The sequence below is a fragment of the Onychomys torridus genome, chromosome 6, assembly GCF_903995425.1.
Source record: "Onychomys torridus chromosome 6, mOncTor1.1, whole genome shotgun sequence".
Lineage (NCBI taxonomy): Eukaryota > Metazoa > Chordata > Mammalia > Rodentia > Cricetidae > Onychomys > Onychomys torridus.
In genome coordinates this window covers 84,680,758-84,693,507 of record NC_050448.1, presented here as the reverse complement: position 1 = coordinate 84,693,507, position 12,750 = coordinate 84,680,758, and positions in this window count along the sequence as shown.

The following is a 12,750-nucleotide window of genomic DNA, read 5'->3' as shown; positions in this document are numbered from 1 at the left end:
GTTAAAGTGCCTCCTGTAGATGCCCCCTTTTATCTTTGTATGGTCCCAGAAGGTAGGGTGGGGACGTGATTATACCTGTCCCAGAGTGGGAGAATGAGGCTCTGTGGCCAGGTGGTAGGCTGGCTCAGAGTGACTGGGTTTGTTTCTTAGGGAGGTTGGGAGTTCTGTGTGACCTGGCTTTGGCCCAGTACCAAGCAGGGAGTGGGGCCATGTTCTCAGCTTCTGGTCCTATTAACCCATCAAAACCGGGTGCTGTGAGGACGACCACCAAGGCTCTTCCGCCTGCTGTGCCAGCTGGGGGCCCCAGGCAGGTCCCATGGCCCATTGGCCTCAGCCCTGGGCAAACAAAGCCCGGACAGAGGACAAAAGAGCGTGCTGCTCCCATTTGTAATTCAGGACCAGAAATTCACATTCCCATAACCTTAACATTCAGTTTGAAGAAAAGTACCTTGAACCATGATTGGGAGGCTGGCTGCCTCACTTAGACGGCTATTAGGAATGAATAGGTGGCCCTGTGCATGTCTCAGGCCTGGCCTAGGTCTCCACAGCGGCCTTCCCCACTCCTGTACCCTGTCTCCCGATGCCTATAGCCTTCTGACATGGGTGCTTTCTGGCCTTGCTGGATCCTCTCTTGCCTCCTCTGTACTAACTGACCTGCTCTCTGCCTTGCTCGTTCTCTGGAGCTGGCTGGACTTGGACTCCGGACAGCTAGTCATTCTCCCCACATTCACCTACCCCTGTGTGAGCTGGGTGGTCTGTTTCTTGTTGTTCTGTTTTTGTTTTCTTCCAGATGGGGTCTCACTATGTAGTCCTGGCTGTCCTGGAACTCGCTCAGATCTGCCTGCCTTTGCCTCTTGAGTGCTGGGATTAAAGGTGTGTGTCACCATGCCCAGCTGCCAGTGGCCTGTTAACAGATGTGTTCCTCCTTCCTGAAACCAGAGGAGAGAAAAAGATAGCTAGCAGAGTTCTTCTGCACAGGTCATACACCAGAACATGCTGGCCATGCCCTCCACCCTGTTGCTAAGCTCCCTGGGAGCAGAGTTTACGGAGAGAGGGACATAGTCCCTGCTCTCAAAACTCACTCACTGGGAAGGTGTGGCTTACTCTCCTCCAGAGACAACCAGGCTCCTTTCCATGGAGCAGTGGCTCAAGGCTGATGCAAGCCTTGTTCCAGGGCTGACCCACCTGGAAGCCGAGCACTTGGGAGTGAGCCCAGATAACCTTGACTCCACCCTGGTAGTTGCCTCCGCAGCCCAGAGCAGATGCCCTCATCCCTGGCACCTTGACTGCCCCATCTCCAACCTCAGCTACCCAGGTTACCTCAGCAAACAACCCCCAGAGGCCTGTGGAGTGAGTCAGAACCCTGGGTCCCTTAGTAGCTTTTGGTTCCCACACCCAGGAATTCAGGTTCCAAGATGCAGCAGGTCCAGATGCATCAAGTAAGCTGCTGGGGCCTGATGTTTCTCCTAAGCACTGGAGAGTCAACTAGAAGCCAGGCTTCCAGAGGACTCTCAAAGGTCAGGCAAGTGTATGGGATCCAGTGTTTCCTAGGGACCATCCTGAGCTCAGCCTGCTGAGCACCCCTAGCCAAGCATATACTCCCTTAGGCTGACACCCCATTCCTGGGAACAGACTCCCTGCTGTCTGCCCTGCTTTACCTTTCCTGAAGCTTTTCCGGTTTATGCTGGGTCCCTAGGATACCTCCCTCACAACCCCCATACTCCTACAGGGGGCCTAGGGCAGTCCTGGCTGAGCTCCCAGGATAAATCTGACAGGCAGAGCTAGGGGTGGGCCCCAAAAAAATGTGTTACATGTCAGAGCCTGTGCCAGGATGAGGGGCCTCTACCACTCTCTCAGTCATCTCCCAGCCTGGGGTTCCTCAACAGCCCCTCCCAGATAGGCACAAAAGGGGTGCAACCTCGCAGCCCCACCTACACCAGGGCCTGATTGAGCTTAAGGCTCCACCTCTGGCGTTGCCCCTTTAAGAGCCCTCCCCATGGGGGCGGGGTACTGCAGGCAGAGTCTTGCAGAACCCCAGCTCTGTGCAGCTCCCCCACCAAGGTGCCTGGAAAGACCTATATCCCGGTTCTCAAGGCTCCGGGCAGAGGCAGAGGTTCCCGTGGTCTCTGAGGAGACCCCTTGTTCTCGAGGGACGGATCTGCTCTAGCTACTCTAGCTGGCTTTTGAAAACCCTGCATTTTGGAGTCTCATATTCCCTTCATAAGATTGGCCCCCACCCTCTCCCCTACAGAAGCCTGCTGTCAGAAAGAGTCTGGGAAATTGCATTTACTGAGGTGTAAATTGCTGATAAAGAAGATATGACCCTTAAGGGACGACTGGGTTTTAAATCCTGAAACTGAAGAACTAAACTCCTAATTGAGAATAGCATCCACCCTTCCATCTAGCGTCAGAGAAAACAATTTCTTCTTATTCTTTCAAACCAGTCCCATCTCCGTGTGCCCAGGGTTTCATACTCTGTCTCCTGGGTCTTATTCCTAAGCTAGCTTTCTTTACTTTCCTCTCTTCCCTCTCATCCTCGCCTCTGCCCCCTCTCACCCTCAATATCAACCTGCTTACACTGCCCCCCACATCTTCTGACAGCTCCCTTTTCTCAAAGATTCACCATCAAGGGACTCTAGCACCTCATCAGTGTCCCAGCCCTCTGGTGTCTACCCACCTAGAGGGATGTGGAATGTCCCAGATAGAAGAAGCTTAGATTGCAAAGGGAAGATTTGGGTTGAGGCTGAGGAAGGAGCTTGGGAAAGAAACATGGCACCCGACTCTAAGTGCTGTTTCCATATGCATCTGGGTCCTTGTTTTTCCATATGCCTGATCTTCAGTAATGCTTGGGACTCCCAAGCATGTAGACTGAGTCTCTCTAGAATCGCAAGCCTCAAGTTCTTTCCTGACTGACTCCTTGTCCCCACAATATGTCCACAAGTGTCCCTGCCGCAAACACCTTTGGTCTCCTGCTCCGCATCTTAGGCCAGTCTGCCCTGAGCTTTCATCATAAGATCTACTCATCTGCTGGTCCACAGACCACAGGTCCCCTGCGGGCACAGCCTCCTTAGGGTACCAGAATAGATCCCCCTTTAGTAGAGGGCTGGTGATGTGGCTCAGCTGGTAAAGGCACTTACCACCAAGCCTGGTGAGCAGAGTTGGATCTGCAGGACTCACATGTGGAGGGTGAGGACCAACTTCTGCAGGTTGTTCTTTAACCTCTGAAAACATATACATGTGCACACAGTAAATATAACAGCAGCTGTCTCAGTCCAAACCAGACTGACTGGTCAGAACCAGAATCTCACCAGAGCCTCATGCACCTGTGCTGTCCGCCTGTGCACTGCCTACTCTGTCTCCTTTGACAGCCTCAGCAACTAAGTTATTAACAGCTTTGTGGGTTTCTGCACAAGCCTCAGCCCCAGGCTCCATCTTATCCCTGCTGTGCTCAGGGACCACATACAACCTCAGCTGTATTTAGGATGGACCTTTTGTCATTATAGAATGCTAGCTTTTTTTAAGCATTAGTGTTTTGCCAGCATATATATCTGTGTGAAGGTGTCAAAACTCCTGGAGCTGGAGTTACAGACTGGTAAACTGCCATGTGGATGCTGGGAATTGAACCCAGATCCTCTGGAAGAGCAGCCAGTGCTCTTAACCACTAAGCCACCTCTCCAGCCCCAGAGTGCTATTTTTTTTTCCCCTCAAGACAGGGTTTCTCTGTGTAGCTTTCCGCCTTTCCTGGATCTCGCTCTGTAGACCAGGCTGTGCTCGAACTCACAGAGATCCGCCTGCCTCTGCCTCCCGAGTGCTGGGATTAAAGGTGTGTACCACCACCTGGCAAATGCTAGCTTTTTAAGCCATCATTGGCACTGTGGCTGGAACTTTCCATGGTGAAGGCATCCATGCCATCTTTAATTGACCCCCACTGAAAGTCTAACAGTTGGGACATCGGGCCTACTGTTCCTAGGCACAGCCGGCCATGAGAATGCAGTTTTGAGGCTCAAGTCACACCCAACTGCCTCCCAGATGGAAGTTCCAAGCATGAAGAAACATCTGATGGACATCTGTGCCATCCACCTACCGACTCGTTGACTTATTCATTTGATTAATATTTACTGAGTGTCTACTTTGTGTCAGGTCCCATGCTAGATGCTAGGGATTGGGGACACATTCTCCCTAGTCCGTGGATAACAGCTAGGAACTAAGTAAACTGACCATACATGAAGAAGGGGGCACTTAAGACTTCTCTGAGCCGGGTGGTGGTGGCGGCGCACGTCGGTAATCTCAGCACTTGGGAGGCAGAGGCAGGTGGATCTCTGTGAGTTCGAGGCCAGCCTGCTCTACAAAGCGAGTTCCAGGACAGCCTCCAAAGCTACAGAGAAACCCTGTCTCGGGCGGGGGGTGGAGTGGGGGGGGGGACGGGACACTTCTCTGTCCAGCAACTGGGAGGAGGCCCAGGTGTCCAGAACAGACTGAGGCGGAGGGAGAAGCTAGGCCACTTCCCATGGAACTTTGTGGGTTCAAGATTTTGGGTTTTTTCCAGTGCGCAACAGAGCAGTGTTCTCAGAAGGAAAGCAACACACTCAGACTTCAGTGTGAAATGTTACTCTCTGTAAAGGACACCATGAAGGGTCCTTAAATAAGATCAATACTTTGAGGGCATGGTGGTTCACACCTTTAATCCCAGCACCCTGGGATGCAGAGCCAGGTAGATCTCTGTGAGTTCAAGTCCAGCCTGCTCTACATAGTGTGTTCCAGAACAGCCAAGGCTATGCAGAGAGACCCTGTTTCACAAAATTAAAAACAAAAACAGATAAATCCAAAGTATGGCACCTTAACAAGAAAAGGCCTGGACCCTTCAGACTATGTCATTTAGAGAGAGAGAGAGAAGGGAAAGTGTCATATGAGCTGGCAAGATGACTCAGTGGGTAAAGCTTGCCAAGGATGGTGACCTGAGTTGAGCTGCAGATCCCATGGTAGATGGAGAGAACTGATTCCTGAAAATTGACCTTTGACCTCCACAGGCACATCATGGCAAGCGTGCACCATACTCATATAATACTTGATACATGCCAAACATACCCGTAATAATAAGTTAAAAAGCAGCATATAACTAGACGGTATGCTCAAAAACCTGGTTTGAAAGCAGAAACTTCAAAAGATAGTTAGGAGTTTGGCTTGGACTGGGTATGAGATCATCCTAAGAATTCTCATCCTTGTTCCTGGTCGTGGCCATGCAGAAGCCCTGTGGATGAGCAGGGGAAAGGAGAGGGCCCTGCATCTCAGGTCCAGCCTGCTGAGGGGCCTAGAGCAGAGGTACTCCAAAATTTGTGAGAAATAAAGCAGCGTCAACAGTTACTGAACCTGGGGAAATGTGTTTCTCATAGCATCCTTTAAAAAAAAAAAGATTTATTTATATATTATGTATACAGAAGCATGTGCTAGATCTCATTACAGATGGTTGTGAGCCACCATGTGGATGCTGGGAATTGAACTCAGGACCTCTGGAAGAACAGTCGGTGGTGCTCTTAACCTCGGAGCCATCTCTCCAGCCCCTCATAGCATCCTTTTTAACTTTTTCTTTTCCTTTTTTTTTTGAGAGAAGTTCTTATGTCTTATGTATCCGAGGCTAGCCTTAAACTCCCTATGCAGCCAATGCTGATCTTGAGGTTCAGATCTTTCAAGGATGACCCTGAACTTTCTGATCCTCCTGCCTCCATCCCCTGAGTGCTGAGCCCAGTTTATGCAGTGCTGTGGACTGAACCAGGGCTTCAGGTGTGCTAGACGAGCATTCTGCCCATCGAGGGACGTCCCCAGCTTTTGGTCTGTGTTTTGCTTTGTGTGTTTGTTTTTGTGTTGTTGTTGGGTTTTTTTGTTTTGTTGTTGTTGTTGTTGTTGTTGTTGTTGTTGTTGTTGTTGAGACAGGGTTTCATTGTGTCGCTCTGGCTAGCCTGGAACTTGCTCTGTAGACCATGTTGACCTGAACACAGAGTACTGGGATCGAAGGTATGTGCCACCACACCCTTGTCCCTGTCCTCTTACATTCTTTCTGCCCTCTCTTCCGCACCGTTCCCTGAGCCCTGGGTGGTATGGACATCCCATTTACGGCTGAGCACTCAATAGTGATTTATTTTAGCAGTTTGGCCAGTTATGAGCCTCTGGATGGATTAACTCTGGAGAAACTTCTCTAGCCAAGGTTGAGAGCAGCACTAACCTACAGATATAAACATGGATGTTTAGAAGGCAGCTTGACAATGTTACCAAGACAAGTAGTAGGTTCCCCTTGGGCCTATGGCCTTCCCAGTTGTGGGCTTTTGACCAGGTTTACAGTACCCGGCATGAATTTGCTAGTGTGGAAGGGGCCTCAAATTCAATCAGAAATTAGTTGATTACCCCATAACTTTCATGCCACTGTGTGCTAGTGACTACATCTTGCCTGGTGGATCAGTATTGTAGTGTTCAGGGTTTATTGCTGGGTAAGACCTCTGGCCTTTCTCCCCCAGTGACCTGTACAGCACCTTCTGGCACTATGAAAGCTAGCCAGCAGGGAAGAAGTTTTCAGGTAGGTCAGTTTGAGCCAGAATCCTCTACATCCTGCAACCGAAGTGTGCTGTGTCCTCAGCAATGGGCTCTTTTCATTTTTGTTTGCTTTTTATTTGAGACAGATCTCACTACATAGCCTTTAACTGGCCCACTATGTAGACCAGGTTGACCTCATAGAGACCTGTCTATCTCTGCCTCCCTAGTGCTGGGATTAAAGGCGTGTGCCAGCAACAATAGGGTCTTACCATCTACTTCCGGTGGGCAACCAAGAGCCATGGCAAGAACCTCAGTTGTCTGGGGAAACTATGGCCTTCCTGACCAATAACCCATAGAGAGAGGTATACCACACCTGGCACTGAGAATTTTATTTAATGATATGTTATTACCCATGCAGGGTAATGTGTTCAAATTCCGCATTAATATGCACAAACACATTTTTCCTTCTTTTTTTTTTTTTTAGAAAAGATTTATTTACTTATGTATTTCATGTACATGAATGCTCCATCTGCCTGCATGACAGAAGAGGGCATCAGATCCCAGTACAGATGGCTGTGAGTCACCTCGTGGTTGCTGGAAACTGAACTGAGGACCTCTGGAAGAGCAGTCAGCGCTCTTAACTGCTGAGCCATCTCTCCAGGCCACATATACATTTCTCTAATTAAATTAGGTTTAATTTAATTTTCTAGTAGCGTAATACGTTTCCATGAAGGTTTGGGTTGACCCATGCCCTACCCTCTCTTCTCATTTGTTCCCTCCCCCATCCTCACTTAAACCTTTGACCCCAGTGTTCACCCCCACCACTTTCAGACCCCAGGTCATTCTCAAGAACTTACATGTAAAAATGTGTGTGTGTGTGTGTGTGTGTGTGTGTGTGCCCGTCCAGATCATTCTTAAGAACTTACATTTTAACATATTTATTATTGGTGTGTGGTGGGGGAGGACGTGCAGTGGCATGTATGAGGATGCCAAATAACAGCTTTGTGTAATTGGTCCTCTCCCTTTATGTGTGTTCCAGGCATTGAACTAGAGTCTGCAGGCCTTCTCTACAAGTAGTATCATCAGACAAGCCAGCGCATTCCTCTCTCTCTCTCTCTCTCTCTCTCTCTCTCTTTCTTTTTAGTGTGCATCTTAATTACTTTTCTGTTACTGTGATAAATCACCATGACCAAGGCAACTTGTAGAAGGAAGGGTTTATTTAGGCTTACGGTTCCAGAGGGATAGAGTCCTTCACCATCAGTGTGGCAGGAACAGCAAGCTGAGAGCTCACTTCTTTTTTTTTTTTTTTTAAATTGGGTCTCTATATGGTCCTGACAGTCCTGGATCTCAAGATGTAGACCAGGCTGGCCTGAAATTCACAGAGATTCTCTTGCCTCTGCCTTCTGAGTGCTGGATTAAAGATGTGCACCATACCCAGGCCAGAGAGTTTACATCTTAAACCTTAAACAGGAAGTTTGAGAGAAAGAGAACTCAATATAACCCTAAAGTCTCAAAGGCCACCTCCAGTTACAAAGCTGAACACCCTAAACCTCCCAAAAGTGCCATCATGGGGACTAAGTGTTCAAATGCCAGAGAGGACACCCATTCAAACAACCACAGTGTGTGTGTGTGTGTGTGTGTGTGTGTGTGTGTGTGTGCGCCCGTGCACTCACACAAACATGCACACAGTAGTCAGAAAACAGCCCCAGCTGTCCATTCCACAGGTTCAAGCTTTTCAAGTTGCTGATTAGATCTGCCAGTTTCCACCTTCTCTGCATTGGGAGCACAAAAGTAAACAGACCGACACTTAGTTGTTTTTCATGTGGGTCCTGGGGATGGAAACCAAGCCAACATGCTTGCAAGGCCAGCATTTTACCTGCTGAACTCCCTGTCCCAGCTGCTTCAGAAACATCCTGCCTAAATTACATTAGAGCCAGGGCCATACCTTACCCAATGGGTACTTGCCATAGGTCTAGAGACTAGTCTCCAATACAATAAGTAATAAACCCCCACCAGCACACACACACACACCAGTTTGAGTTGGGGTGTAGCTATATTGTACGGGCTGACCTGGGACTTAATTCTTCTGCCTGAGCATCCTACCTGAGCCTCCACAGTAGCCGATCTTATAAGCATACAGTATATTCTGCAAGACTTCGTTGGACCTGGGGTAGGAACAGGTAGGAGGGAGACCCAAAGGTTCCTTATAGCTGAAAAGTTCTATGAAGCGAGCAGCACCTCCTGGGGCTCAACACCAGGGTCACCCCTTTTTTAGTCTCCCAGTGATGCATGTAAGACTAGAAATGTTCCATCCTGTTCCAAGAAGGTGGAAAAAGCCGAGGGGGGTGTGAGGGGAGGCAGCTGTCTGTCCCCCTAAGGGGGTGAAGCTGGGAGGAGATTAAGTACTATTTGCCGACTGTGTCTGGAGATGAAAGAGAGTTCTTTACACACCCCCAGCCTGTCTACCTTGAGCAGAAAGGCCACTTACTTGGAGGAGGATCTGGAGGCCTGAACCTTCCCTGGCAGCCCTGGCCTCCTGGCTGGGTTTCAGAACCATGGCCACATTCCAGAGTCAAAGTTGCTCTTTCCTCTACCCAGAAGGCTCATTTTAGTCACACAGGGAGCCAGATGAACGAAGAGCTACAGTTTCTGCATGCGTTGGCTTGGGCCTTCATCAAAAATGAGTCTCATTACCCAACCCCAATTCAAAGGATAATTAACAGACAGTATAATTTCCAAGCATTCTCTGCACCACATGGCTATTAAATGAAGAGCAAAATGCCCACACAATCCCTGGATCCTCCAAACCATAGAGTCTGAGGAAGTCAGGAGAGGCAGAGCCCTGTGGAGACCACTTATGCCACCCCTCTATCTGGAGTGGCTTTGTCCAGAGGAAGGACGTTCATCTTGGGTCAGATTGTAAGTCACTTCAGCAACCAGGGATCCTCCTCCAACCCTGCCCACCCACCACTACCTGGAAAATAGGCTCACACAACCCTTCTGCCCAGCTTCTCTTATATTCCCCCACAGAGAAACTGGCTTGTCATTTGGGGCATGGCCGTGAGACCACATGGGGGTTCTCTGATCTAGAGCAAAGGTGGGGAGTCCTTTACTGTGACGAACTGAAAGTGGCCCTGCTGTGACCAGAGGCAACAATGGAAGAGAGCATCTGATGCAATGATTTTTAAAATAGATCCTAAGGATCCTGAAGTTCCTCAGGGCAGCCCAGGGATTCTTGGTTGGAGCATAGGAGAAGAGGCAAGACACCGACTCCATACTCATCCTAGGTACTCCATTCATCTGCTTTATATCTGAAGACTTGGGTCACAGAGCTGGCTCAGTGGATGAGAGCATTCTCTGTGCAAGCCTGAAAATCTGGGTTCAAGCCCTGGGACCCTCCACGGAAGAAAAGAAACAATTCTCAAAAGTTGCATCTGGGTATGGCACAAGCCTTTAATCCTCGGGGCCAGAGGGAGGCTGGTCTCTGTGAGTTCAAGGCTACATAGTGAGACTCTGCCTAAAAAAAAAACAAAACAAAAAACCAAAAAAAAAACCCACAAAAAACAAAAAACAAAAACAAAAAAACACATGTAATAAAACAAATTAGTAAGAATTTTAAAACATCAAACACACATGTAACAAAACAAGAAATTTTGCCTGGCGGTGGTGGCGCATGCCTGTAATCCCAGCACTCAGGAGGCAAAGGCAGGTGGATCTCTGTGAGTTCAAGGCCAGCCTGGTCTACAGAGCTAGTCCAGGACAGGCTCCAATGCTACAGAGATACCTTGTCTCGAAAAACCAAAAAACAAACAAACAAACAAAAATCCAAAAAAAAAAATGCCAAGAAATTTTAATTAGTTAATTTTTAGCTAGGGTTTCACTATGCAGCCTCGACTGCTGTCAAACTCACACAAAAATCTACCTGCCTTTACATCCCAAGTGACTGCTGGGATTTAAAGGTGTGTGCTACCATGCCTGGCTACAATTTTATTTATTTATTTATTTTTATTTGTTTGTTTGTTTTTTCAAGACAGAATTTCTCTGTAGCTTTGGTGCCTGTCCTGGATCTCGCTCTGCAGACCAGGCTGAGCCTGGAACTCACAGAGATCCACCTGCCTCTGCCTCCTGAGTGCTGGGATTAAAGGCTTGAGCCACCAGGGCCCAACTTAAACCATTTATTTATTTATTTATTTATTTATTTATTTATTTATTTATTTATTTATTATCTATTTATTTTGTGTGTGTGTGTGTGTGTGTGTGTGTGTGTGTGTGTGTATGTGTGCTTGCCTATGGAGAATAGCAGTTGATCTTTGGTATTGTTGAGACAGATTCGAATGAACCTTCGGGTCATCATTAGGACAGATTGGCTGGCCAGCGAGCCCTTGGGATTCTCCTGCCTCTGCCTCCCTGACAGAGATGACAGATGTACAGTACGGTGCCCCGCCTTTGAATATAATTACCTCCTTTCTCCCTTCTCTTTCCTCTCTCCAAACCTTCCCACATGCCTTTCCTTACCCTCTTTCAAATTCATGGCCCTTTTTCCCCAGGAATTGTTATATGTGTTTATATATACATATATATCCCTAAATACTACCTGCTCCATCTGCATAGCGTTACTTGTATGTATTTTTCAAATTATCCATTTGGTATTGAATGAATAACTGGCACTCTTCTTCCCCGGGAAAGACTGTTTCTCCCACTTGGAATTCCTCAGTTGCCTGTAGTTCTTGGTGTAGGGTTGAGGCCTTGTGGTCCTTCTCCTATCCACTTGGCATGTCCATGTTGTTGACCTTATTCAGCTCACGTTTAGGCAGTCATGACTGTGCCCACCTTGTTATGTGGGTGTTGGGAGTCCAAACAGGTCCTCATTTCTGCATGGCAGTCATTACTGACTGAGCCATCTCCATAAACCCATATCTCCACCCTGCTCTAATCTTTTGAAAATCAATTACTTTATTCAAGTGTCTTGTTCTGTGAAAGGGAAATTGACCAGGGTCAAATAGCTAGTGTGTGAGGGTTGAGGACGAGACTGAAAAGCCACAGTCTCTTTCTCTTTCTGCATACAACCTGACACCCCTCACTGCTCAGGGGTGAGAGGGAGAGGCCCTCTACCTTGCCAGCCCTACTTCCTGATCTTTGGGACCAGATTTTTTTTTTAAGATTTATTTATTTATTATGTATACAGAAGAAGGTACCAGATCTCATTACAGATGGTTGTGAGCCGCCATGTGGTTGCTGGGAATTGAACTTGGGAAGTTCCGGTGGGGCAGTCGGTGCGCTTAACCTCTGACCCATGTCTCCAGCCCAGGACCAGATTCTTGTGTGAACTTCTCTCATGGGTTTTTCATACCCCTTCCAGAAGAAGGTCCTGTGGTCCTGTTCCACGAAGGACTGTGCAATGGACAGGGCCACCTGCTAGTCACAAAGCTATGGGTATGAGGACAGCCAGTTGGACATTGATGTGGAGGGAGAGGGGTTAAGAAAAAAGCCAGTTCTCCAGACAAGAGCCCTGACTATAGGCCAGTGGAAGCCGGGGTCTCTGGAACCAACTCACCCTGGGCCTAGATTCTGGTAGTATTAGTGTATTTGCTGTTCTGGACCTTCTCGTTCATCTCTCCTGAACTGCCTAAGTGGTACCCAACATGTATTAAAAGGAATTTGGGCCGGGGCAGTAGTGGCGCACGCCTTTAATTCCAGCACTCGCTAGGCAGAGGCAGGCGAATCTCTGTGAGTTCAAGGCCAGCCTGGGCTAGAGAGTGAGTTCCAGGACAGGCTCCAAAGCTACAGAGAGAAACCCTGTCTCAAGGGGGGAAAAATGAACTTGGGGACCGGTCTGTCAGAAGCATCCAAGTGAGATCACAGCTTCTGGGATCTGGGAGAGACTTCGTAGTGTTGAGCGAGACCTTTTTAGCACTGTCTGACCTGGAACCTGTAGGATGAGGTAGCAATGAAGGTTCTCATGGATGGTAAGACTGGAAAGTTGCCTTGTGTGTCCTCATCCACTTGACCCCCGCACTCCCCCCAACCCCCCCCCCCCACCCCGCACCCGAAAGACTTCAGAATAATTTGAAAGAGCACTAACATTTGAAAGTAGCACTAACAAGAGTGTTGTTACACGGTTATCATTCCCTGTGTGGCTTCTGACGGTTCATTCATCTTTAAGCTGTGGTAGGGATCCAACACTGGCCGGGAAGCATGTCTGACGGATTGGGAAGAAAAATGCTGCCA